Source organism: Pinus tabuliformis, chromosome 7 (assembly GCF_031772625.1).
Source record: "Pinus tabuliformis cultivar Carrire ecotype Pingquan chromosome 7, CPIR1, whole genome shotgun sequence".
In the NCBI taxonomy this organism is placed as follows: Eukaryota; Viridiplantae; Streptophyta; class Pinopsida; order Pinales; family Pinaceae; genus Pinus; species Pinus tabuliformis.
The window spans coordinates 688,522,268-688,548,735 of NC_142293.1; the positions used below are offsets into that span (position 1 = coordinate 688,522,268).

The window sequence follows — 26,468 nt, forward strand, 5'->3', positions numbered from 1 at the left end:
TCAATCCCACTTCTTCACCCCTGTGAGCATCACCCGATGCAATGAGTGATAAGTGAACTATTCAAAAATCATGAGAAATTAGTCAGTTACGACTACCTCTCATGGAAATGGTCATATGTGAATGATCTTACTTAACGCAGTTGAATCCCAAAAATGATATCTAATATAGCCTAACCTACTATTTCCTAGCCTAACCTAGCCTACTCTAGCCTAGCATAGCCTAGACTACTCTAGCCTACCCTAGCTTACTCTAGCCTAGCCTAGACTACTCTAGCCTACCCTAGCTTACTCTAGCCTAACCTACTCTAGCCTAGACTAACCTAGCTACCTAAACTAACCTACCCTACTCTAGCCTACTCTAGCCTAGCCTAACCTAACCTAACCTAACCTAATCTAAGTTAGCTTAGCCTAAGCTAAGCTACCCTAGCCTAACCTAGCCTAAGCTAACCTAACCTAGCCTACCCTAGCCTAGCATAACCTAAACTAACCTAACCTAACCTAGCCAAACCTAGCCTAGCCTAGCCTATTATTTAGTAGCCCATGCTAGGATACTCTAACTTACCTTAGTCTACTCTATATTAGCCTAGCATAGCCTACTCTAGCTTACCCTAGCCCACTATAGAGTAGCCTATCCTATTTTTGTCTAGCCCGACCTACCCTAGCTTAAACTTATTCTATCCTTGTGTAGCCTAGTCTAATTTAGTCTATCCTAGCCCACTCTAGCTTAGTCTTGCCTAGTCTAACATAAATGTAGATTCCTAAGAGTTTATATATATACATGTTATAGTTGAAAATCTTAATAAAATATATTCAAAAGCAATCTTAAAAAATATTTATGCTACAATTTAATTTTATCATAAATATTTAAATTTAAGAGCATTATCACTTTATATTATATAAATTCAAAAAAAATTCTTTGTACATTATGTTATTTTAATTAAAAATATATATCATACATCATTGTACCATTAATAAATATAGTGCAGAACTTAAATAACATATTAAATATTTAAATTTGAAAGTCATTTCAAAAATTAAATTAAACTAAACAACATTAACAAAGAAATCATTCAAAAACAAATTAAATTAAATATCATTAATAAAAAATTAAATATAAAAAAATTTAGTTAAAATAAATTAAATATATGAATATACAATTTAAAATATATTGAATTTAACCACAATACTAGAGTAAAAAAAGTATGTAAGGTAAGTTATAAGATATAAATAAAAAACATATTTCTAAATTAAAAACATATTTGTAAAATATAAAAATATAATTGAAATTTATTTAGAGAAATCCAATAATCTAAAAATTTAAATGTACCATACCTTATAAGACATAAATAAAAAACATATTTCTAAATTAAAAATATATTTGTAAAATGTAAAAATATAATTGGAGGGCCCATCCAAAACTGATTATGAGAGGCATAGGTTAAGTGAACTATATTTTTAATTGAGACAGAAAACTCATATACATATACATGTAAAAGTAAGAAACCAATTTAAATAGAACCACAAATTTTCATAGAGATAAACAAAATAAATGAATAAATGTAATAATCTGAAATGAGTGGGATACAATTAGATCAATGAAATTACAATAATAAATTGAGCCCAGCTAAAAAAAATCAGTAAAAACCACTCTCATAAAACTAAATCATTACAGTGTTAAATATATTAACATAACAAAAACTGAAATGAAAGGATTAGGTTTCCATGGAGAGCAAAGCTTAGAGGATGGATACAAACTACATCTATGACTGAGTAAAGGCAGGTGGCTTTGAGATATTTAACATAAAATACTTAAAATATTACTTGAAAATACCCTATACCTTATTCTTGTTGTGGCTTGACATTCTAGTTATTAGAAGGCTGGAAAAAAATAATTATTAAATAAAATCTAATTATTCTTCTATGTATTTATAGAATTCTCCAATTTCTGTCTTTTCTTCTCCTAGTCCAGCTCCAAGAACAATGTTTACTATTTTATTAATTTATAAATATTCTAAATTACTTCTGTTTGAAAAACAATTAAAAAAATTAAAGAATAATATAATCTATAGAATTAAAATCCTGAGGACACCGTTGAATAAACATGAAAGAAAAGTCTTATGCCAAAAGATTTGATTTATATTTAAATTTTAGATGTGGGGAATTATTCATTATTCTTCCTACTTAGTTATATATAACACCTCTTTGCAAATCTCTGCTTCACACGATGTAACATAAAACAATGGAACGGATCCCCTGAATACTTTGGAGAGGAATATTTGCTCAGAGGAAAAAGAACTGTAATTGTAACTGAAGTCCATGGAGGTTTGTATTGCTCTACTTCATACGATGCAACATAAAACAATGAAACTAATCGAGCGAATAATTTTGATTCAATGAGATTATAACGGCTGAAATGAATTAAGAAGAAATTGTAGAGCCAAGGAAACCAGAAGGAAAATGGAATAATAAAACTGAGATAAATGGACTGGGTTTTTCTTTGAGAGCAACTCAGAGGAAATATAGTTGTAATGGAGGTTTCTCTAATTCAATTATTTTAATTCAAGAAACATAAAATTAGTATCATTCATGATGAAAGAAACCTACCAGTAGTTGGGCTAAACCTACCAGTATTTGGGTTAAAGAAAACTACATAGAAAGAACCGAGCAGGGTTAAAGATCGAAAACTACATAGAAATAAGAGAGCCAAAATTAATGCCAACCGAGAACAGAGCCAGAAGATCAAAATAAAACTAAATATTAAAAGGAATTAATGGGATTGTGAGGGGACTAAGAAGAGAGAAAAAAGATTGAAGTACATAGCAGACTTAAGCGATTAATGAGATCCATAGAGAAAGAACAAGAATAAATATTTAAAAACATTAACATTAGGCCAGTCCGGCTAAAAATTCTACTTCAATCTATGCAAACAAAACCAAAGAATAAATAAAAGAAACAATAAATATAAGAAACATACAATATCAGTATTACAGCTCTCTGGTTACCTTTCTCCACTGTAAATACATCCCTTCGCGACATTGACTTTCTTTCTTTCATCCATGCATCCCTTCTCGCTGATCTTCAGATGAAAAGATACAAAACAGAAAAACCCAAATGAAAGACAACCATCCACATCGAAATTCTTACAATTGCAATTGATGAAAGAAACAGGATGTTCATCAAAAACAGAGCAGGGTTAAAGATCGAAAACTACATAGCGGGGTTAAAGATCGAAAACTATATAGAAAGAACAGATCCAGAATTAATGCCAACGGAGAACAGAGCCAGAAGATCAAAATAAAACTAAAAAATAAAAGGAATTAATGGGATTGCGGGCGGACTAAGAAGAGGGAAAAAAGAATGAAGTACATAGTAGACTTAAGCGATTAATGAGATCCAGAGAGAATTTAAAAGCATTATCGTTAGGCCAGTCCGGTTAAAAATTCTATTCAATCTATGCAAACAAAAGCAAAGAATAAATAAAAGAAACATGCCTATCACATTTGTAACAAATATGAGTATTACAGCTCTCTGGTTACCTTTCTCCACTGTAAATACATCCCTTCATGACATTGATTTTCTTTCTTTCGTCCATGCATCCCTTCTCGCTGATCTTCTTGGTCAAATTCACATCAAAACATATAAAACAGAAAAACCTAAATGAACGACAACCATCCACATCAAAATTCCTTACCAAACAAACAGGATCTTCATCAAATCAAAACCTACATGGTAGACATAAAAAATAGACGGAAGCAGAGGAACCAACACAGAGTCACAGCCATTAGAGAAAACACTTCCAAAACGCAAATACAAAAAATTCCATCTATTGGTTTAAACGCACCGCACAGCAACCTCACCTATTTCAAAATGGCATACAGATTCCATCTCAAAACACTATGATCCGTTGAAGGAGCGGATCACACTTTACCACAACGTCTATAATAAAAAATCCCTAAGATGCTTTTCTTGAAATTCTCGTCCAAAGTACTTAGCATCCATGTGCGTGCAAATTTGGAATTTTCAGGTTTGAATTTGAATATGAATTTAAGGTGGGATTTTTGGTACTCGTCAAATTCAATTAATATTTTTATGTGAGAGAGGGTTATATTCCTTTATTTCTAATATAATATAATGGACGGTCTTCATTTGGTTTTAATACCAATAGAATTAAATTGCTCTTTAAATTTTATTTATTTATTTTTTAGCCTCAATATTAATAGAATTGAATTACTAGTTTTATTTATTTTTTTAATTGAAAATTATAAGTTTTTTGATCCGAAGTTATATTTTAACTGTCTTACTGCATAACAACAGATTCGTTATGTATAAGCTCTTTCTAGTCCTGTGCTTTTTATTATCAACACTTAATGTTTCAGGGTTGCTAGAAGTGACCCAAGAGAGCTCGTTACATTTTTCTATTTTTTCCATATTTATGTATTCAATAATATATAGTATGTTTTCATTTAGGTTTTAATATTTAGTAATATATATATATATATATATAGCATGTCTTCATTTAGGTTTCAATAATAATAGAGTTACTTTTCAGTTTGGCATGCATTTTTTAATTTGAAAATGGTAATTTTTTTATATGAAATTATATGCTCATCCATTTCAAATGTGATTGGTAACTTAAATTAAGATGAAGTTAAACTTAATTAGATCGACAAACATGTTTCTTTTAAAATAGAATAGGGATTCCAAAATTTTAATCTCATTATTAATTAGTATTAGACTTATGGTATGACCATTAAGTATTTGATAAAATAAATTAGCAGTATACACAAGTCAAAGACTTATGTGAAGGTAGTTATGTTTTCTTTGTCATTTTAGTTAAATTGATTAATTAACAAAATATCATATGAGCAAGTTTCATATGAAAAGAGTTATGGTTTTTTAGGCATTTGATGTTGTAATATACCCTATCTATAGATTAAGAAACTCTGTAATAAAGTGGATATAAACCTTCATGGATAAAAATATTCTTCCATGTTGTCTAAAATGAATATACGTTTAACTTCTAATAATAATAATAAGATAGTTAATTTCATCATATTTTAAATTTTAGAAACGTGAGATGCATTATGATGTAAATGTTTTGATGTTTATTATGGATTGATAATTATTAACATTTACTACTATTTTAATTTATATAGTTATGCAAGTATGTAAATTTCTATTAGAAATGTGTTATTTTTTTTAATATTGATTATTTAAATACATTTTAAATATTTTAAATCTACTTTAATACTAAAGGTTTTAAATATTTGAAAATAAATTTTATAGTGAATTACTCGTGCGTTTACATCTTTTTGTTATGGGGAGTGAGATAATTTATTTTATTTTGGTTATTGGATTTGTGTGTTTAAAATTTTTTAGTATAGAGTTTTCTTCCCAAAATGACATGCACACTTTACATTGTATGGTTTGAAGTGTAGAAAGAATTTTGATTGTTTTTTTCTTCTTGCTTGGCCTTTCTCTTCTTTTTTTTGTATGTTAAGATACAATTTATAAATCTTTTTTTAGTTTTTATATAGTATTGAACAGCTAAAAGTTTATCTTAGAAGAAAGAAAATTCATATTTAAACGAATATATTCCTTAGACGAAACTATTCTCCAAACTTGCATCCTTGTATTTTCCAAAGAACTATAATTTATTCTAAAGCACTATATGTTTTAAGAGATTATTTCTTTTCATTGTACCATATATTATGTACTTGACATATACAAATATATTTGCATGCTATGCATCTCCACTACATAGTAGATTCATTGTCATTTTGAGAACAATTTTGTATTTATACATAAAGTGACGTCTACTAAAATATCATAGTTTACATTGTCTTTACCCATGGGTTTATTTTGTATTTCACATCAGTACCATACAACAAGAATCAACTCAACAAGACTACACCCCCCATAATAAAAACTTTTACCTGTTTTTTGTTTTTTTTTTACTAGTGCAACCATATAAATTAAATGAATTGTATACACATTAATCCATGAGAAGCATCAAAACACTTACCCCATTATACATCTCACATTATCCAAATAACAAGGAATGATAAAAGTTAACTAAATTATAATTTTTTTATAAATTTTTATCCCCACTTTACCATCATTTCTCATGTTTGTAGATCTAAAAATTCCAAAAGAAATATCACCATACACATAAATATAAACTAACAATAATCATAAATGAGTTGTCGAGTCAGTAATATATTTAAATCAAGTCTTATACGATAATTTCATGATATAACAAATATTCAAATGTGGAAAATAAACCAAATGTAAAAATAATCAAGCACAAATTATCACATCCTTTATAATGCATTAGGTAATAACTATTCATTAAATTATACCACATGTAGATATTAGGGCATATATACAATTGAATCAAGCATATGAAATAAAGTGTTATGAAGGCATTATAATATACAAATAGAAATAATACAGGGATAATGTGCCAACCCTTTTCCACTTTGAAATTCATATGTTGTGTCTATTGTCCTTCTCTGTGCCAAGTGAGGTCAATTTCTATCATTTTTGAAAATAACTAAATCATAATAAAAATGCTATCAATCAGAATGAGGATGATGAGAAAGTATCCATTTGATATTTTTCAAATTTAATCCCTATGCTTCACTTGTATCTCACTATTAATGCATATGAACACTCAACCCATCATTGTGTTATTCCTTAACATTTTTGATACATAAAGATATCTCATCACTTGATGTTGGTTGCTCTACCACATAATCATCTTAGTGTAATCTATCTTCGCGCTTTGTGCCATGTGATGGGTTGACCTAAGATTTGATTTCACCACCATGATGACTCAATCGCTTCTTTGATGCACAAGATGGATGGATCACCTTATTGGAGTCTTTTTCTACCTGTCCATGTGATTCATTCAACTTCACTACTTGAAAAGCATTACTAACCTTGGATTCTACTACAGATTAATAGATGAACTACATAAATTGTTAATTTCTACAGTACTTGCATATTAGCCTAATTTTACAAAGAAAAACATATAAAACGTAGAATAACAGAATTATTACATTTGTAGAACCTTCTTTATTTCATATGGAACATTTCATGTGAAATATGACAAAATGATGTAGGAAAGATGATTATGAGGGTTTCTACAAGGTAAAAGAGATCATACTAATGTAAAAAAATGATGAAATGTTACTAATTATGGGCCCATCATTCCGCATACTTAATTTAGTGCATGTCCTCATGCAATTTGACAAAATTGAAATTTTTTTTGTCAACTTCCTGATTTAGAGTATGGTTTCAGATGGTTAGATGACAATGCCCAGGTTGTTTTGGGTGCCCTTATTTTTCTTGGCAACAAACCATCTAGGCTTCCTCACTAGTATATTTTCGTTCATAATTTTGATCTTTAAGTGTAGTTCCCTCCTATATTTCTTGAATTTGGAATTTCTATGCTACTAGTGATACATACTTTTGAGAATCTTGTGGTTTTTCTCTTTGAGCATTTCATTCTCTCTTTTGATATGTCTCTCTAAAACTTCCAGTTATGTTACCTCTTATTTTGATGGTTTGATGATATCCTTTTCCATAGCAATGTCTAAAGGAAAGTCACACTACTCAAAATAATGTTCATGAATATGAGAATAATCTTGTACCTTTTCATTGTGTGCCTCTTGTTCCACGTAATTGATTTATTCATAGACCTATTGTAGAATTTTATCTCATCCTATATTTGTTGGTGACAATTAAGGCTTTCTTGCTTCTAAGTTTTCCATTATTTTAGGTGAAACAAGGTTATTCTCATTACCTTGTTTTTTCATGCTTCTTGTTACCCTTATGTATTTATTTTTATTTTATTTTTTAAATATTTTAATCCCATAAAACTTTTACTTTTAATACCTTTCTTGTCAATAACATTTCTAATGACAGTGTTATGTTTTGTTTGTTTTAGAGTCATGTCTTTTGCTCTTGTCAATTTCCTTCTTGTTTTTTTAATTGTCTTCTTCTATGTCTTAATTTGTAATTTAGGTCTTATGAGCCTTTCCTTTTACTTGATTCAATTTTGATGACTCTCCTTGTTCAACAAACTTAGGAACCGAGGTTTCATTATTCTCAGGGATCTCTTCAAATTGTGGTACTAAATTCTCCATATGATCCTCTAGATCTATATACGTGATTTCCTCTATTTCTTGTATTGATGCTTCCATTAATTTTGAATTTACTTCTATAATAATAGGGTGCAATTGAGTTTTCTTGCCAAATGTCTGACGAAATGCCTGAGCAAGACTTGGTTTCTTGGAATTCAATCATTGCAGGATATGCAAACACTGGGGATGGGGAGAAGGAACTTAGTTATTTTGTCCGAATGTTGAGGGCAGGAATGAGGCTGGACTGGATCACTTTCACTAGTGCTCTTGGTGTTTTTGTTGGTATTGAAGATAGAGGAGGTAAGGAGGTACATGCCCATATTGTTAGAACTGGATTTGACTCTTGTATATTTGTGGGGAGTGCCCTTCTTGGCATGTATGCGAAGTGTGGAAGTATGGAGGAAGCAAACAGAGTGCTTGAAAATATGCCGGAAAGGAATGTGGTGTCGTGGACTCCCATGATTTTGGGGTATGCCTAGAATGGTCATGGTGAGGAGTCCTTGAGGTACAAAGATTAATTAACTGGCGAGGTCATGTTTGTGGGAATAGGTTTCAAAACACATTGTAAAAAAATTGGATTGTCAAGTTTGAAATATCTATTGGAAATAAAAGCATTAAAGAGTATTGAACATTAATATCAAAACCTAAACAATTCACTTGGCAACCATCTATAGGAATGTAACCAGTAAGGAATGTGCCATCATCTCTAACATTTTTAGCCTTTTCTCGCCTCTAAGATAGAAGTCAAGGACACCACTATTCAATATATTTTGAGATCTGTCTTGATTAGATTTGAATGCAAAATGATATTGTTGTGGATCAACGAAAAAAAAAAGACATTTTTTTAAAGATTTGCACATGTTTCATGTATATATGGCAACACATTAGTGGAATGAATTTAATAAGATGAAATTGTGTTGTTCCTAAATGAAGACAGTGAAAGCTTGAGTTGATGATTTTGTACTTTATAGAAACAGTAAGAAAAGGTAATGGAAAAGAATATGTATAGAGTTGGAAATAGCCTTCTATTGTCTTTAAAAGCCACCTATTTTATCCTTACTTTGGGGAGATTTTGTCATTAAAGAAAATTCTACGTTGGACTGTAACATAAGGGCAAGAAACCTACCCTTTTATTTGTTTACTTTCAACAACACCAATTGGCAACTATGATGAGAGATTGCGTGAGTCAGTCTTACATTGAATTTGTGAAAAAAATTATCTGCTTTTTTGAATTATATATGATTGAAAAACATGTTGAGTATTAGGAAATAGATAATTGTCTACTTTTTTAACATGAATTTATTGTTATCTTATTTTTTCAGGTATTTGAAGTGTAAAAAATGGTGCAAAAGTGGCGTTTATGAATTTAAGTGTCCTGGTTTCCAAATCCAGGTCGAGTAGTTGTTAAATTTATCATTTACAATATGGAAACAAATCATTTATTTGATGGAAAGAGAGAAGTGCCTGGAATGATGACAAACAATGAGGCATATTACATTGCCCTTGTTGAAGGGCTAAAAGAGGCAAAACAACATGATGTCAATGATATTGAAGTCTTCACCAACTCGGAGTTGATATGTAATCAGATGAAAGGCATCTATCGGGTTCAGAAGGACAATTTAAAACCTATTCATAAAGAAACAATAAATTGGAGTTGTCAATTTCAACATTTTACCATCAATCGCTCTGCAGATATTGAAAAGATGTCCATTGATATAATGTCCTGAGCATTTTTAAGCACATATGTAGATGTCAAATATGACGTAGGATCACCATCCACTACAACAGAAATCATTGATCACCATCAATATAGATCCCCGTTGTGCAAATGGGTTGTTGTTATCATTTTTTTGGGGTCTATCATAGCATGGTTCTTTCACTAAAGAAGAACCTGTCAATGTTTTATTTTTCCCAACATGCAACGATTATAGTTTTTTGTATGGGAGACAAATTTATGGACAAATGTAATATATTCCATGTACATGGACAAATGTATTTTGAGAAAAGTAACTGGTTCATGGTTTTGTGATTATCATTAATACATTATGGTGTTGTCTGATCCTTCCAAACACCTTCTCAGATCTTTGTTTCTGGAGAGATATTGATATGCTATGTGATTTGTTTGTTGGTTGTTGACTAGTGATGAAAGGTTTGTTTACTATGTTTATAAGGAATTTATTCTTAATAACACTATTATTTCTCAATCACCCAGTCACTCTTCCGATCTCCACCTTGGATTTCATCCCAATAGTTTTCCCAGATCACAACTCTATTTTGGCTTGACTTCTCTGTATTTTAGATCTTGTGCTTGTGGATTTATCATGATAGTAAGGACCTAGTCTTTTTAAATCAAATCAAATCTTGCTCATGCTCAGTGTGTCATAAGTAAGGAAATGTCAATATTTCTCCAAGAAATCACATCCATCCTGATGGTCTAGCAAGGCTGGTAAGCTGCATTTTGGGACTTCATCATCTTTATATGTTTTAAAAAAAAATGTTCCGTCTATGGAAATAAATATTGAAATATTTCTCAGTTCCAAGATATTATTATAAGTTTGCTTAGATCATATTATTTATGTTTCTTGCCAATGATGAACATGACCATTGATTTGTAAAAAAGAGATAGTATAATTTTATTAAAGATCGAGTGTAAGTACAATGTGGGAGCGTGAAATCAACTACTAAATCAAAACAGAGAGAAGAGTGCTAAATAGTTATCTGAGAAAATATATAAAATAAAATAATGTGCAAATACAAAGTCCCTGTGCTGACACAAAATAATGAATGTCAAGCCCTATTGGAGTTGATGTTGGCTTCTAAGAACAAGAGAGGGGGTCTTGATATAGGCTTCTCATTAGATTCATCATTAATTATGAAGGGGCCAATGCACTAAAGTTTGGTAGTGGACATCCTGCTAGTAGTCATCGAAGTTGAAATTCTTTGGCTATATGATCTTGGGGGAATCACAATATTGAGGAAGCTTAATGCTCCCAACTTCTGGGAAGAAATACCTGATGCAAGCCTTGCTACTCAAGCAACGAATTCAATAATGTCTTATAAACCCTAAACCCTAAACCCCAAACCCCAAACCCTAAACCCTAAAACCGAAGCATTTTATAACATTTTAAAAATCATTTTGTAACGTTTATTTAAGTGTTTATTAAAAGAATTTACCAAAGTGTTATAAAACCTAAATGAGAAGCCCTACACCCCAACCCCTAAATCCTAAACCCTAACTCCAAAATCCTAAACCCTAAACCCTAAGAATTTTACAACATTTTAAAAAGCATGTTTTAACGTTTATTTAAGTGTTGATCAAATATTTACTAAATTTTTATAAACCCTAAACCCTGAGCAATTTATAAAAATTAAAAAAGCGTTGTGAAAGTTTTATGTGAGTGTTGATTAAAATAATTTACTAATGAGCTATCAACCATAAACACTAAATCGCAAACCCTAAACCCTAAACCCTAAGCATTTTATAACATTTTAAAAAGTATATTGTAACATTTATTTAAGTGTTTATTAAAAGTATTTACTAAAGTGTCATAAACCTTAAACCCTAAACCTAAAACCCTAAAACTGAAAACCCAAAACCCAAAACCCTAAGAATGTTATAACATCTTAAAAAGTGTTTTGTAACTTTTATTTAAGTGTTTATTAAAAGAATCTATCAAAGTGTTATAAACCATAAACCATAAACCCTAAACCCTAAACCCCAAATCCTAAAACCTAAACACCAAACCCTAAACCCTGAACCCTAAGCCCTATAGACTAAACCCTAAGCATTTTATATCATTTTAAACAGTGTTTTGTAACTTTTATTTAAGTGTTCAACTTTTATTTAAGTGTTTATTAAAAGAATTTAGTAAAGTGTTATAAACCCTAAACCCTAAACCCTAAACCCTAAACCCTAAATCCTAAAACCTAAACCCTAAACCCTAAACCTTATGTATTTTATAACATTTTAAAAATTGTTTTGTGGCTTTTATCTATGTGTTTATTAAAAACATTTACTGAAGTGTGATAAACCCTAAACCATAAAACTATAAACCCTAAACATTTTATAACATGTTAAAATTTGTTTGTAACTTTTATTTAAGTGTTTATTAAAATAATTTACTAAAGTGTTATAAACCCTAAATCCTATGCCCTAAACCCTATAGCATAAACCCTAACAGTTTTATCACATTTTTAAAAGTGTTTTCTAATTTTTATTTAAGTGTTTATTAAAAGCATTTTCTAAAGTGTTATAAACCATAAATCGTAAACCCTAACCATTTTACAACATTTTAAAAATCGTTTTGTAACTTTTATTCAAGTGTTTATTAAAATAATTCACTGAAGTCTTATAAACCCTAAATCATAAACCCTAAAACCGAAGCATTCTATAAAATTTTAAAAAGTGTTTTGTAGCTTTTATTTAAGTGTTTATTAATAACATTTACTAAACCCTTATAAACCCTCAAACATAAACCCTACACCCCAAACCCTAAATCCTAAACCATAAACCCTAAACCCTAATCATAAAAGCATTTACTAAAGTGTTATAAACCCTAAACATAAACCCTAAACCCTAAGAGTTATATATAGCATTTTAACAAGAATCTTGTAACTTTTTTTAAAGTTTTTATTAAAAGTATTTACTAAACCGCCCCTAAAACATAAACCCTAAGAATTTTATAGCATTTTAACAAGTGTTTCGTAACTTTTTAAAGTTTTTATTAAAAGAATTTACTAAAGTCTTATAAACCCTAAACCCTAAACTCCAAACCCTAAGAATTTTATAACATTTTGAAACCTAAACCCTAAACCCTAAACTCTAAGCATTTTATAACATTTTAAAATGAATTTTGTAACTTTTTTTCAAGCATTTACTGAAGTGTTTTAAACACTAGCCCCTAAACCCTAAGCATTTTATAACATTTTAACAAGTGTTTTGTAACCTTTTTTCAAGCATTTACTGAAGTGTTTTTTTAAACACTAGCCCCTAAATCGTAAGCGTTTTTATAACATTTTAACAAGTGTTTTGTAAATTTTTTTAAGTTTTTATTAAAAGCATTTACTAAATTCTTATAAACCCTAAACCCTAGACTCTAAACCCTAATCATTTTTTAACATTTTAAACCCTAAACCATGAGAATTTTATAACATTTTAAAAAGTGTTTTGTAACTTTTTTTCAAGTGTTTATTAAAAGCATTTACAAAAGTGTTTTAAACCCTTGACAATAAACCGTAACCCCTAAACCCCCAAAAATAAGCATTTAATAACATTTTAAAAAGCATTTTGTAACTTTTTTTCAAGTGTTTATTAAAGGCATTTACAAAAGTGTTTTAAACCCTAGACCCTAAACCCTAAAACCCAAAAACTAAGCATTTTATCACATTGTAGAAAACATTTTGTAAGTTTTTTTAAGTGTTTATTAAAAGCATTTACTAAAGCCTTATAAACCATAAACACTAAATCCTATGCATTTTATAAAATTTTAAACCCTAAACCCTAAGCACTTTATAACATTTTAAACCCCAAACCTGAAACCCTAAACTCTAAACCCTATGTAATTTATATCATTTTACCAAGTGTTTTGTTACCTTTTTTTAGGTGTTTATTAAAATAATTTACTGATGTTTTATATACCCTAAACCCTAAACCCTAAGCATTTTATAACATTTTAAAAAGCATTTTGTAACTTTTTTTAAGTGTTTGTTAAAAGAATTTACTGCAGTTTTATAAACCCTAAACCCTAAGAATTTTAAAACATTTTACCAAGCATTTTGTAACTTTTATTTAAGTGTTTATTAAAAGAATTTATTAAAGTGTTATAAAATGTAAACCCTAAACCCTAAACACTAAACCCTAAAAACCAAACCCCAAAACCTAAACCCTAAGCATTTTATACCCTTTTAAAAAGTGATTTGTATGTGTTATTTAAGTGTTTATTAATAGAATCTAATAAATTGTTATAAACCCTGAACCCTAAACCCTAAACCCCAAACCCTAAACCTTAAAACCTAATCATTTTATAACATTTAAAAAAGAATTTTGTAACTTTTTTTTAATTGTTCAATAAAAGCAATTACTAAAGTGTTATAAAACCTAAACCCTAAACAATAAAACCCAAACCCTAAATCATAAATGCTAAACCCTCAACCCTAAACCCCAAACCGTAAAGCCTAAACCTAAGCATTTTATAACATTTTAAAAAGTGTTTTGTAACTTTTATTTAAGTGTTTATTAAAATAATATACTAAAGTGTTACAAACCCTAAAACCTAAACCTTAAACCCCAAACCCTAAGCATTTTATAACCTAAACCCTAAACCTTAAACCCCAAACCCGAAAGCACTTACTAAAGTGTTATAAACGCTAAACCCTAACCCATAAATCCTAAACCATAGATCCTAATCCGTAAAACCCAAACCATAAATCCTAAACTCTAAACCCCAAACCCTAAGAATTTTATAACACTTTAAAAAGTGTTCTGTAACTGTTATTTAAGTCTTTATTAAAAGAATTTACTAAAGTGTTATAAACCCTATATTTGAAACCCCAAACCTTAAACCCTAAACCCTATACACTAAACCCTAAACTCTAAGCACTTTATAACATTTTAAAAATTGTTTTGTAACTTTTATTTATGTGTTTATTTAAAGCATTATAAACCTTAAACCCTAAACCCTACGCCCAAAACCCTAAACCCAAAACTCTAAACCCTAAACCCTAAGTATTTCATAACAATTTTAAAAGTGTTTTTTAACTTTTATTTAAGTGTTTATTAGAAACATTTACTAAATTTTTATAAACCCTAAGCCCTAAACCCTAAACAATAAACCTTAAACCCCAAACCCTAAACCCTAAACCATAAACCCTAAGCATTTTATACTAGTTTAAAAATGATTCTTTAAGTTTTATTTTAGTGTTTATTAAAAGAATTTACTAAAGTGTTATAAACCATAAACCCTAAACACAAAAACCTAAACCCTAAACCCAAAAACCTAAACCCTCAACCCTAAACCATAAGAAATTTACAACATTTTAAAAAGTGTTTTGTAACATTTACTTAAATATTAATTTACAACATTTACTAAAGTGTTATAATAAAATCTACACCCTAAACCCTAAACCTTAAGCATTTTACATTATTTAAAAAGAGATGTAACTTTTCTTTAAGCGTTTATTAAAAGAATTTACTAAAGTTATATAAACCCTAAACCCTAAACATGAAAGCCTAAACCCTAAAACCTAGGCATTTTATAACATTTTAAAAACCGTTTTGTAACCTTTATTTAAGTGTTTATTAAAATCATTTACTAAAGTGTTATAAACCTTAAAACCTAAGCAATAAAATCCAAACCCCAACGCCAAACCCTAGATCCTTAAGTCTAAAGCCTAAACCCTAAACATTTTATAACATTTAAAAAATTGTTTTGTAACTTTTATTTAAGTGTTTATTAAAATAATTTACTAAAGTTTTATACAACCCAAAACCTAAACGCTAAACCCCAATCATCAAATCCTAAAAGCTATACCCTAAACCTTAATCTCTAAATCCCAAATCGTAAACCCTAAGAATTCTATAACATTTTTAAAAGCATTTTGAACATTTTAAAAAGCATTTACTAAAGTCGTATAAACCCTAAACACTAAACCCTAAATGCTAAACACCAAACCCTAACCCTAAATCATAAAACCTAAACCTTAAACCTTAAAGCACAAACCCCAAATCATAAACCCTAAACCCTAAGCATTTTATAACATTTTAAAAAAGTGTTTTGTAGTTTTTATTTAACTTTTTATTAAAAGCATTTACTAACGTGTTATAAACCCTAAGCCCTAATCCCTAAACTCTAAAAACCAAACCCTAAACCCTAAACTGTAAACCAAAAACCATAAACCCTAAACGTAAACTCTAAATGCTAAACCTTAAACCCTTATCCCTAAACCCTAAACCCTAAGCATTTTATAACATTTTTAAAATCGTTTTGTAACTTTTATTCAAGTTTTTATTAAAAGAATTTACTAGAGTGTTATAAACCCTAAACCCTAAACTCTAAACCCTAAACACTAAACCCTAAGAATTTTATAACGTATTAGAAACATTTTGTAACTTTACGTTAAGTCTTTATTAAGAGCATTTACTAAAGTATTCTAAACCTGAAACCCTTAACCCTAAACCCTAAGCATTTTATAACATTATAAAAAGTGTTTTGTAACTTTTACTTAAGTGTTTATTATATGAATTTACCAAAGTCTTATAAATCCAAAACCCTAAGCATTTTATAATATTCCAAAAATCGTTTTGTAACTTTTATTTAATTGTCTATTAAAATAATTGTTATAAAGCCTAATCCCTAAACCCCAAACCCCAAACCCTAAAACCTAAACCCTATACCCTAAGAATTTTATAACATTTTAAAAAGTGTTTTGTAACTTTTATTTAAGTGTTTATTAAAAGGATATACTAAAGTGTTCTAAACCCTAACCCCTAAAACCTAAACCCTAAACACCAAACCCTAAAACCTATACCCTATATCGTATACCCTAAATCTGAAGCATTTCATAGCATTTTAAAAAGTGTTATGTAACTTTTATTTACGTGTTTATTAAAATAGTTTACTAAAGTGTTATAAACCTTACACCATAAACCCTAAACCCTAAGTATTTTATAACATTTTAAAGACTCTTTTGTAACTTGTGTTTAAGAGTTTATTGAAAACATTTATGAAAGTGTGATAAACTCTAAACCATAAACCATAAACCCTAATACTAGAAATACCCCAACTTGTTTTGATTTTGAAGCACTTAAAACCTTATTTTGTATATATTTACTTTATTTTCACTAGATACTTGAGACTATCATTTAAACTATTATATGACTATGAAAGATTACACGTAAGAATGATTTCAAACTATTATGCTTAATGTTGTTGGTACATGAATATCAATATGAATTATGTTATGAATGTGATGTCTACAGTTTTACTTTATGTATCAACATGAATGATGAGATGGAAATAAAAGAATGACTACATTTTACTACTTAATGTGAAAGCTAACTTACGGATATATTGGCTAGACATAGCCAAATATCAATATCATAGATGACAGTGCAAAAGAAATGCAAGGGAACTGTTATTTGAATACAAAGGGTTTTGAATATATTGATGCATGTATTATAATGTGTGGACAAGTGTTTTCATTGTAGATGGTATCGTTACCAAGCCGGCCATTTGATGACAAAACTCCAAGAACAATTAAGGCTCAATGACGTTCCATGATAAGGTGTTGACCCTGGTCCTACTATGAGGGGTGGAGGTGTTGCCCACTGATTATCCTGCAAAACCTGGAGTCATGGGAGGATTGTGCAAGTCACGCTTTGGAGCTTTTAAGCTCTCCACAACTCTAATGAACTACTCCGAACTTCAAATTTACTTTCAGTCAGCTCCAAGTTTATTTCCACTGAGCTATTCCGAATTCCATAAGATACCATCCCAATCTATTTCTGCGGAGAATGGGTGCTCTCCTCCAATGTGGGAAGTTTTATGTCGTATCCATTATAATCTTTTGTTTGGCCTTGCAATAAGAATTCTGGGAAAGATCATGAACGTTTGTTGGTTGATGCCATTACCATTTTCTTGATTCTTGATTTAATTATTTTTGCGGCTATATTGTTGTTTTGTGGTCCACATGATACTAACACATAAGTCTGCCATTTCAATTGTACCGAGTTTGCAAACCATTGATTGTTATATGTTTTCCATTGTCACTTTAATTTAGTTTTCCATTTCCAAATGAATTTAGTTTAATTTTAGATTATTAAAAATTTATGAAATTAGTAGTTTTTATATACTATACTTTAAAAAAAATTATTATTAGTAATTTTTATTTATAGTTATAAAAACTACCCGGTATCATCCTAAGCAAATTCGAGATAGCGTATCCAATTCATTACATTTTTGCACCTTTATCATCCAAGTATATATATAGGTATCTACATATTAGCAAAGCCTTCCATATAGGTATTAGCATCCATGATATGTCTGGGGCACCAATATGTGAAACTTGTAGCCTTGTTGGCCCGTATTGACATGGAGTCAAATTTCCTTTAAATAAAATTATATATTGTGGTGGTAGGATCTCTGGCTCGTGAACATTGACTTGGAGCCAACACAACTTTCTCTTCAAGGGATACCATTGGCTTTTTAGGTTATAAATATTGTTTAATATTTGGTATAGTTGTTCAAGACTTTTGGAATAGATTATGTGGAGAGTTTTTAACATGGAAAAAATATTATACTTTTTTTTTATTGCTAACGGAAAAACCTGTGAGCAATTTATGAAACCGACGTTTCGGACTAGCTAGGTGAGTCCATCATCAGGGTAATGAGATCTTTACAAACTAAGCAGTGTTTTAAATAGTTGGTGCGAATCTAGATTTGGCTCCACTTTGTTTTTTTTATGGCATCATAGTCCATTGGGGCGTATGCGTAGTCCATGAACTATTGTTACGTTGACCAAATTATTGAGTTGCTAAAGAATTATGAAAAAATTATACAATACAACATATATGTAATGAATAGGCTAAGAGTTAAAAACATTAAATTAAAAATTTGACTACCCAAAGGGAGCGCATTTGAGGCGGAGGGACCAAGCAATAGGAGAAGAAGTGAACCAAGTTTATTTTTTGTTTCCATTTTAGACAACAAACAAAGGTTTGGTTTGGGGTTTGTAAAATTCCTCTTATAGCTAAAAATCGAAGCAGATTTAGCTTAAAAACTCATAGTCTATGTAGAACTGTAGGAATTTCAGCCTTGCATTGCCTGTGAGTGTGCCACTCTTTCAACAAGGAATAATATATAATTTTAATATCTTTATGATGGGTATTGTGCTCTATGTTCGGATTACTCATGGAATGGTCATTCACCTTTTTAAGTGAATCATTTTGATTTGGTGTGAGTTTCGACCGTTGTGCTCGCTAAATTGAATAAGTGTATGTTATTAGACTCTTAATATGGATAGATTGTAATGAGGAGACATTTATAGATCGTTGAACAATGTTTGTTATATGCTAGAAACATTGAGCTAAAACAATTAAAACCCTTTGATGAACTATAAAGACTGACATAGTAGAATAAGTATTGTTCTGCATTGATGCATATTAGAACATATTTCCCTTTAATTTAGGACAAGGAGGTCCTTCACCTCATTATCAGTAACACCTGCCTGCACGTGATAATAGCAGAAAACCTATACCCTCATGTGAGTTTGAATTTACGAAGTTGTATTAGCTAATCTAAATTATACCTCAAACACTCATAATATATTTTGTGACCAAGAAAAAGTTGTAATGGATAAGACATATCAACGACAACATTGTCTGGCAGCGTCACCACCACTAGCACCAACTGCTTCGGTGTCTGAGATAACCATTATAATGCACTCATTGGAAACACTAAAAGGGTCACTAACTGTCAGTACCAAGGAAAAGCGACCTCACCTTCAGGAAGGAAACCCAGAGGGGTCTAAAGAGTTACATTATAGAAAACCTCATGAGGATATTTCTAGGGAACTACAAAAGCTTAAGCTTCCAAAAGTTTCAGGAGGACGAGCTGGAGATCGTGTTGAAACATGGCTGGAAGGAATGAAAAGGTGTTTTGTGCTAAGAGAATATTCTTCTACCTCCAAAACAAAGATCATTATATTTTAGCTAAGAGAAATTGCTTTGATTTGGTGGGGATATATAGAAAGATAATTGTGTCTCACATCGGACAATGTTCTGTGGGAGTTGTTCGAAGAAAATTTCGCGCAAAGTACTTGCCACCCTACTTTCAAGAACAACAGGTTAGAGCCTTCCACACATTAATCCGAGGTAACAAAACAATGGAAGAATATGAAATACGGTTTATGGAACTTGTAAAATATGTTCCTTATCTAGATATTGATGAATGCCAAGCTGAGCATTTCATGTATGGATTAAATCCTCGAATCAGGGCCATGGTTAGAATGCAGAGGCCATCATCAATAGAAAAGGTAGTTTAATGTGCCTGATATGCAAAGGAGCATCTAGGGATTAAAGGAGATGTCAGACCAACAAGACCCCCACAACCAAGATTTCCAGGGAAGACTCACCATAACTTCTTCAGGGGGGATAAATTTAATGCCCTAATTTTTCAATTAACCAGAAATCAAATTAAACCTAAATTTAACAATTTATTCGCAAATACTTACTTGGAAATCTCGTTTGAAGTCAATTTTGGTTGTCGTCGCTCCCAATCTACTCCTGCTACCAAATCGACTGTTTCCTCCCAGCCTATTTGGGATCAACCTATCCGGTTCCTAAATCCAAAAGCCTACGAAATTGAAGTCTTCTAGCCCCCCGTGCCAAAAATTCCAAGAACAGTTGCTCCTCAATGGTGTATCCACTTTCAGACTCGCTCCTCAATGGTGTATCCTTCCTCCAATTTCCTTGGATTTCCCCAAATTTTCTTTTCTTTCCGCCTCCATTCTATATTCTCCCACCATCTTATATAAAATCCCTCTTGTCTCGAAATGGTGACCGCCTTCCCTGGTTCAACCAATGATAAGGTATGGGATAAGGTGTAGTCGAGCATATGCATGAATTAACCACCTACACTAAAGGTTCACAACAGAGCTATATATGGAGTTTATTTGTGAGGCTAGGTTTATTTCATATTCGAAGTTTGAAAAATTATAATGCTTGTTTAAAAAAAAACATAATTTATTTGTATTTCTTCATTATATTTATGAATTTATAACATTTGTTTATAGATATAACTTATTTATATTATTTTATTAATTTAATCATAAGTAACATAATTTATAATTTTAATTATATTTCTTTATTATAATTTTATGAATATTTCTTTATTAATTTACTCATAAATATAAGTTCTATATTTTCTTGTGAGTTAGGTATTCAATTAGTATGCATACTAGTGCAGTACATGTGACGCGTGCTAATATTTCCATTTTGCACGTAATTTGAGATGGGTCATTACATACAATCCTCCTTCAGAAAACTTTGTACCGAAGTTAAGGTTTCTATAGTATATTAGTGATTACTTTAGTGTTTAGTATAATCATATAAGGATTATATTCCGTGATTGAATTCTTGCTTATAATGTGAGGACATTTTTTAAATTTGTTTAGAACATTCATGCCTTGCTCCAGCAACATTCCCTAGCTATGCTATTCTAGAATCATCCTATCCTCCCTAATCTCTTCCACTCCCATCCTATCCGTCCTCTACTGGAATATGCAATGGCGTCAGCTACACTAACCTTTGACCTAACCATCCATAAAACCACATGGGTGAAAGTGTCGACTATATTGACCTAACTTCCACAATAGGCATTTGACAGTCATCTTCACACGTCTAGCTTCATAGGGAGCAGCCCTATGAAAGCTAGCGTTCCAAGATTTGGGTAGATCAGAGTCATTATTGCAATAGTTGCAGCGACATTGCACAAATAGCAGCAGAGTAGTAGCAACAACAATATGAGTAGATAAAGTTTAGAATTGCGGAGATTTGGGCATGATCCAAGGAGTATAGCATCAGATAGATGTTTCCCCACAAATCATTACCCTTTGCTACAGGGGCCCACAATTTTTAGTAGCAAATGGATCAATGTTTAGTTCTTGAGAGGCAGTTGCAGTCAGATGTTGAGGAGCATAGAGCAGTTGCAACGCAAACAGTTACTTAGTGGACAATGCAGAGGCTAGTAACACAGTCAGAGACTCGAGAGATAGATGCAGAGCCAGTCCAGAGATAGTTGATTTAGTATTTTTCTTCTCAATTGCAATAGTTGCAGCATCAGCAGCAAGAGTTCAATTGCAGCGTAGAGCACAGTTGGCAGCAATACAGGTGGTATTGTGCAATGTCAGCAACAACGCAAATGCAGGGGGGTTCATCCTAGAGTGGCAGATGAATCAGAGTTGCGCAGTGGCTTGGTGGGCAGTGGTAGGTTGTCGCAGTTGTCAAACATTAGCAACGTGTATGGAGGATGTTATGGAGACAGAGTGAGAGAACACCTTCCTTGCTAAGAGGGAGTTTTATTTTTTGTAGAATCGGACAAATGTTCTATTCTTGACTTTGGTCAGAGAGGTTAAGGAGCACAGGATCTCTAAAACCTAGAAAAAGTTTCAGAATAAAACACCTAGAGATGGCTCAATTAAGTTAATTGATCAATAATTAAATATTTCCTGACTTAGGAAAAGTGATTAATTAATAGAAATTAATTAAGAAAGGTGAGACTTCTCTAGAAACTCACACGAATCAAGTTGGAGATTGTCTTAGCCATTGATGCGGATCTAATCATGGTCATTGATTCACCAATGAGAGATTATATGAGCAACTCGGTGGGGATGGGAAAGACACATCAAGAGAGCAAGTTTCCTTGGCAGATCGAGCTACTCAATTGCAATGATTCAACAAGGAGAGAAGTTTGAGCCAAAGGGACGCAAAGGCTGAAAGGGAGCAGCATAAGTGATTCTAGAGGAAGTTTCCAGTTCCGGAGAGACAGCAACAAGAGGCAAAGTTATTGCACTAAGAGGTTGTGCATGGACTACGCAAACAGCTTCAATGAATAGTTCCATTTAGCTGAGGAGGTCGATTCAGGTTCCAGAGGCTGAGATAATTTTCCAAAGGGTGGGAGAGTCTCTTCCAGCAGCAGTAGCAGGCAGGACGACTTGACCAGAGGCACTTTTGTGTCACACATTTGAGGGTCTGCACAGGCATTGCACAAGGGTTTGGACAACCAATTTTTCTAAAGCAAGTTGTGTCGGGATTTCTCGTGGAGAGAGAAAATCCTCTCTAAGAATTTTGGCCAGATTATTCACTGAGGATATCCAATTTGGCATCCAGATTGTACTCATAAATTTCCTGAATAATAATAATAATAAAACCCTCAGTTGTTGCATAAGTTTTCCTACATTGGGTTTTTTCGGGGACAATAGTCCAAAAATAACTATCAAATTTATTGTGTGTGTGCTCTATATTTCTCAGTTCCAACATTTTATTTTCTGTGGCATTTTTTATTTGTGAAGAATTGCAGCGTGATTTATTCATTGTTTGTCATAGCATATAACTGCATAATTAATTAGTTAGAAGAATAAATTTCTAATTGTTGCAATTCAAGGAAATTTCACAGAAAGTCAATCCTCGGGCTCACCTTCCACAATGCCCAACCCCTCAATGTCCTCGGGTTTCTTTGTGCCTAGAAGACAACCTTCGATTTGGTCAATAATTATAAACAAGATGGAGGAGGCCAAAAAGAGCTGGTGGAAAAATGTTTCCAATGGAGTGAAGTTCCATCCACCTTGCCAAGAACAACCCATTCTACCATTACATATTTGCAACCATTGTTATTGGTGGTCCAAGCTACAAGGGCCCTTTTTATAATGACTTGAAGGCCTCTTTTTCATGAAGAAAAGGTTGATTGCACAAGGCTAAGTTGCAGGAAATATGTTGACTCCCTCCCTACGTACATGTTTCGATGGCCATAGAGCGTTTATTTAAGTGTTTTTTTGGGCTTGGGACCCACAAAAAACCAATTTTAATTGATTAAATCCTAGGGCTTAAAGGAGGTCCCGTTGGACTAGAGTCAAAGACTAACCTCCCAAGTGAAGTAAGGGAACAAGAATACAACCAAGATCGGTCAATTATCAATTTTTTTCTCGTGATCCATATTTGTATGCCCATAATATTAAGTGAAAGCACATGATTTCAAAAATGGTTAAAGTACCTATAGATGGATGACCAACCTTCCTTCAAGAAGCCATGTCGCATGGGAGAGAAATCTAACCCGAGAAATAAGTGGAGAAGAATAGCATAATGTTGTGTTGTTCATATAGGGTTGTTGGCTAGTTGGATATCCACAAAGGAGAAAAACAATCTCCTAGGGGTTATCCACTTTTTGGTGGGTAACAAACACCATCATTTACTTGTTGAGAGCTTTCCAACGATATTAATTTCATCAAATTCCAAACTCAAGACACAAAGTTATGGCCCTTTGAAAATCTCCCATCTATGCCATATCAGTGTCAGTATCATCCACATGTCCTCACCATAATGCATCACATTTGCAAGCCAAACAACTTGGCTTGCCAGGTCATTTCTGGATACAAGATTTTTATTTATCCATTCTAGTAGCTTTTTCTAATCTTTCAAATTTTGAATCTGGGCACTAATGCTTAGTCAACAAGGCAAACATCCAAATTTGGATCTGGATGTTTCCAAAAATGTCAATTAAACAAACTTCTAGATTTGAATTTCCGTTATGGACAATGGGTCAACTCTCTGGGGATCCAAAAAAATAAAAAAAATTCCCATTTAAACAAAAAACATGGTTTTCGAATTCCGAAACAGGGATATTTGTTATCCGTGTCATCTCCACAATGGATGCCACCTATAGCCTCCATATCAGCACCATCAAGCCTATCGAAAAGTCCCATTTAAACAAAATGCAAGATTTTCATATTCTGGATCTGGAACATCTGTGACCATATCATCTCCACAATGGATTCCACTTGGCCTCCACTTCAAAATTATCACACCTCTCAGTCACGTTGTCTCCACAATGGATGCCACCTAGCCTCCACCTCAACACTATCATGCCTCTTAGCCACGTCATCACCATGTCACCTTAGCACGGTCAACAAAGGTTAATCTTCTACTCATCCAAATTTCTAGATTTTGAAACATCTGACATCTTAAGAAACCTAAAAGAGGCATTTTAACAAAATTCCATATTCTTGGACTTCCAATCTCAACGTCATGTGCCACAACAAAGGCCACATCAACGCTTTCGCACTACAATGCCACATTATCATACTACATCACATGCCACATCATCCATACATGTACTTTGTGCAACCTCAATAATGACATGGCATCATGCCACATCACTAGTCACATGTTAACCACCCCATCCACTGCCACATCACTTGCCACAACATCAACCTTGTCATACCCTAAGTTACTTGTAAGGCCTCAAGTTCATCTTATGTGGCTACACGTGGTTCGCACTACTGGCATCCAACTCTGTGTATTTGGTTTTTTGCCTCATTGTAGACTTATAAGTTATAATGAATTTTAAAATTTTGAATACCCTGTGTAACTCTGCCATCAAGGTTGTCATAGGTAGGGTTCCTCCATTTCTTGGTTCCACCCATGCAAGTTATCTGCCATATGAAGTTCTCCATTGCTCGAAAATATAATAAAGTTATAAATGTCTGGATATCTGAATATTCAAAGCATCCTAAAAGTTCCACTAATGTTGTTGTTCAAATTGGCAACTAGGGTGAAACTCCATGTGGGTCATCTTATTAATGGTCGCTGATATTTTTCTTGGATCCCTCTCATAGAGAGGTGTAGGATTGATCTAAAGATCATCCGATTCCGATAAGTATTCATGGAGATATGAATTTATTTGTTTTATGGGATAATTCGTCAAGGTCAACCAGCAACCAAATAAACCCGACTTATGCTCAACGTTTTAGTATAAATAGAGGTGCCTTGAAAGTCATTTGGACACACATCCTCTTGGTGATCTCTTCCTCTCCACTTGTTTTTGGGTTTTGGTGGTAGGAGAGATCTAAAGAGGATATGCTACCCTAGAAGATGCCCTAGATCCTAACGCTATCATGGAGGAGATTTTAATGCAATGAAGGAAGCCTACATAACGCAGCAAGGAGAGATCTAATTGTTGGTCTAAAAGAAAAGCCCTATGTTTCCCTATACATAGCTCTATGGAGAGCCCTATGCTGCCCTATACACAGCTCTATTGGAGAGCCCTACGCTGCCCTATACACAGCTCTATTGGAGAGCCCTGTGTTTCCCTATACACAGCGCTATGGAGAGCCCTACGCTGCACTATACATAGCTCTATTGGAGAGCCCTACGCTGCCCTATACGCAGCGCTATGGAGAGCCCTACCTGCCCTATAAATAGCCCTATGGAGAAGCTCTATGCTTCCCTCACTGCAATCCTCTGGGTGATATAAAGGAAGACTATTCAAGCATGCCCCAGTCACAGCCATGGAGGAAGGAAGGTCTGAAAGCAGCTTGTATGACATGGAGAAGAGTGTTGAAGGGTATACGCTGAAGTCTGTCCAGCAAGGCAGCATATGTTAGGACTGTGTTGATAATAGTACAATCACTTGGATGGAGAAAACGGTGATGATACATTGAAGCAGCAAGATGTTGCAAGCAACAGATATATTGCAGCAGCATGTTGATGAATGCTGCGGCATGATGGGTATGGCAATGAAGTGTATCATATCATAATGAGGGGAAACA

The 26,468-nt window shown here is 32.3% G+C and overlaps 1 long non-coding RNA gene across 1 annotated transcript in view; it reads right to left on the reverse strand.

Annotated features, from left to right (window-relative positions):
* Nucleotides 1-6,496: 6,496 nt before the first annotated feature.
* Nucleotides 6,497-26,468, reverse strand: part of LOC149249364 (uncharacterized) — a 38,148-nt gene continuing 18,176 nt past the window's right edge. The window contains exon 3 of the long non-coding RNA XR_016265845.1: nt 6,497-6,896. This is a non-coding gene — a long non-coding RNA (uncharacterized LOC149249364). The remainder of the gene's footprint in view (nt 6,897-26,468) is intronic.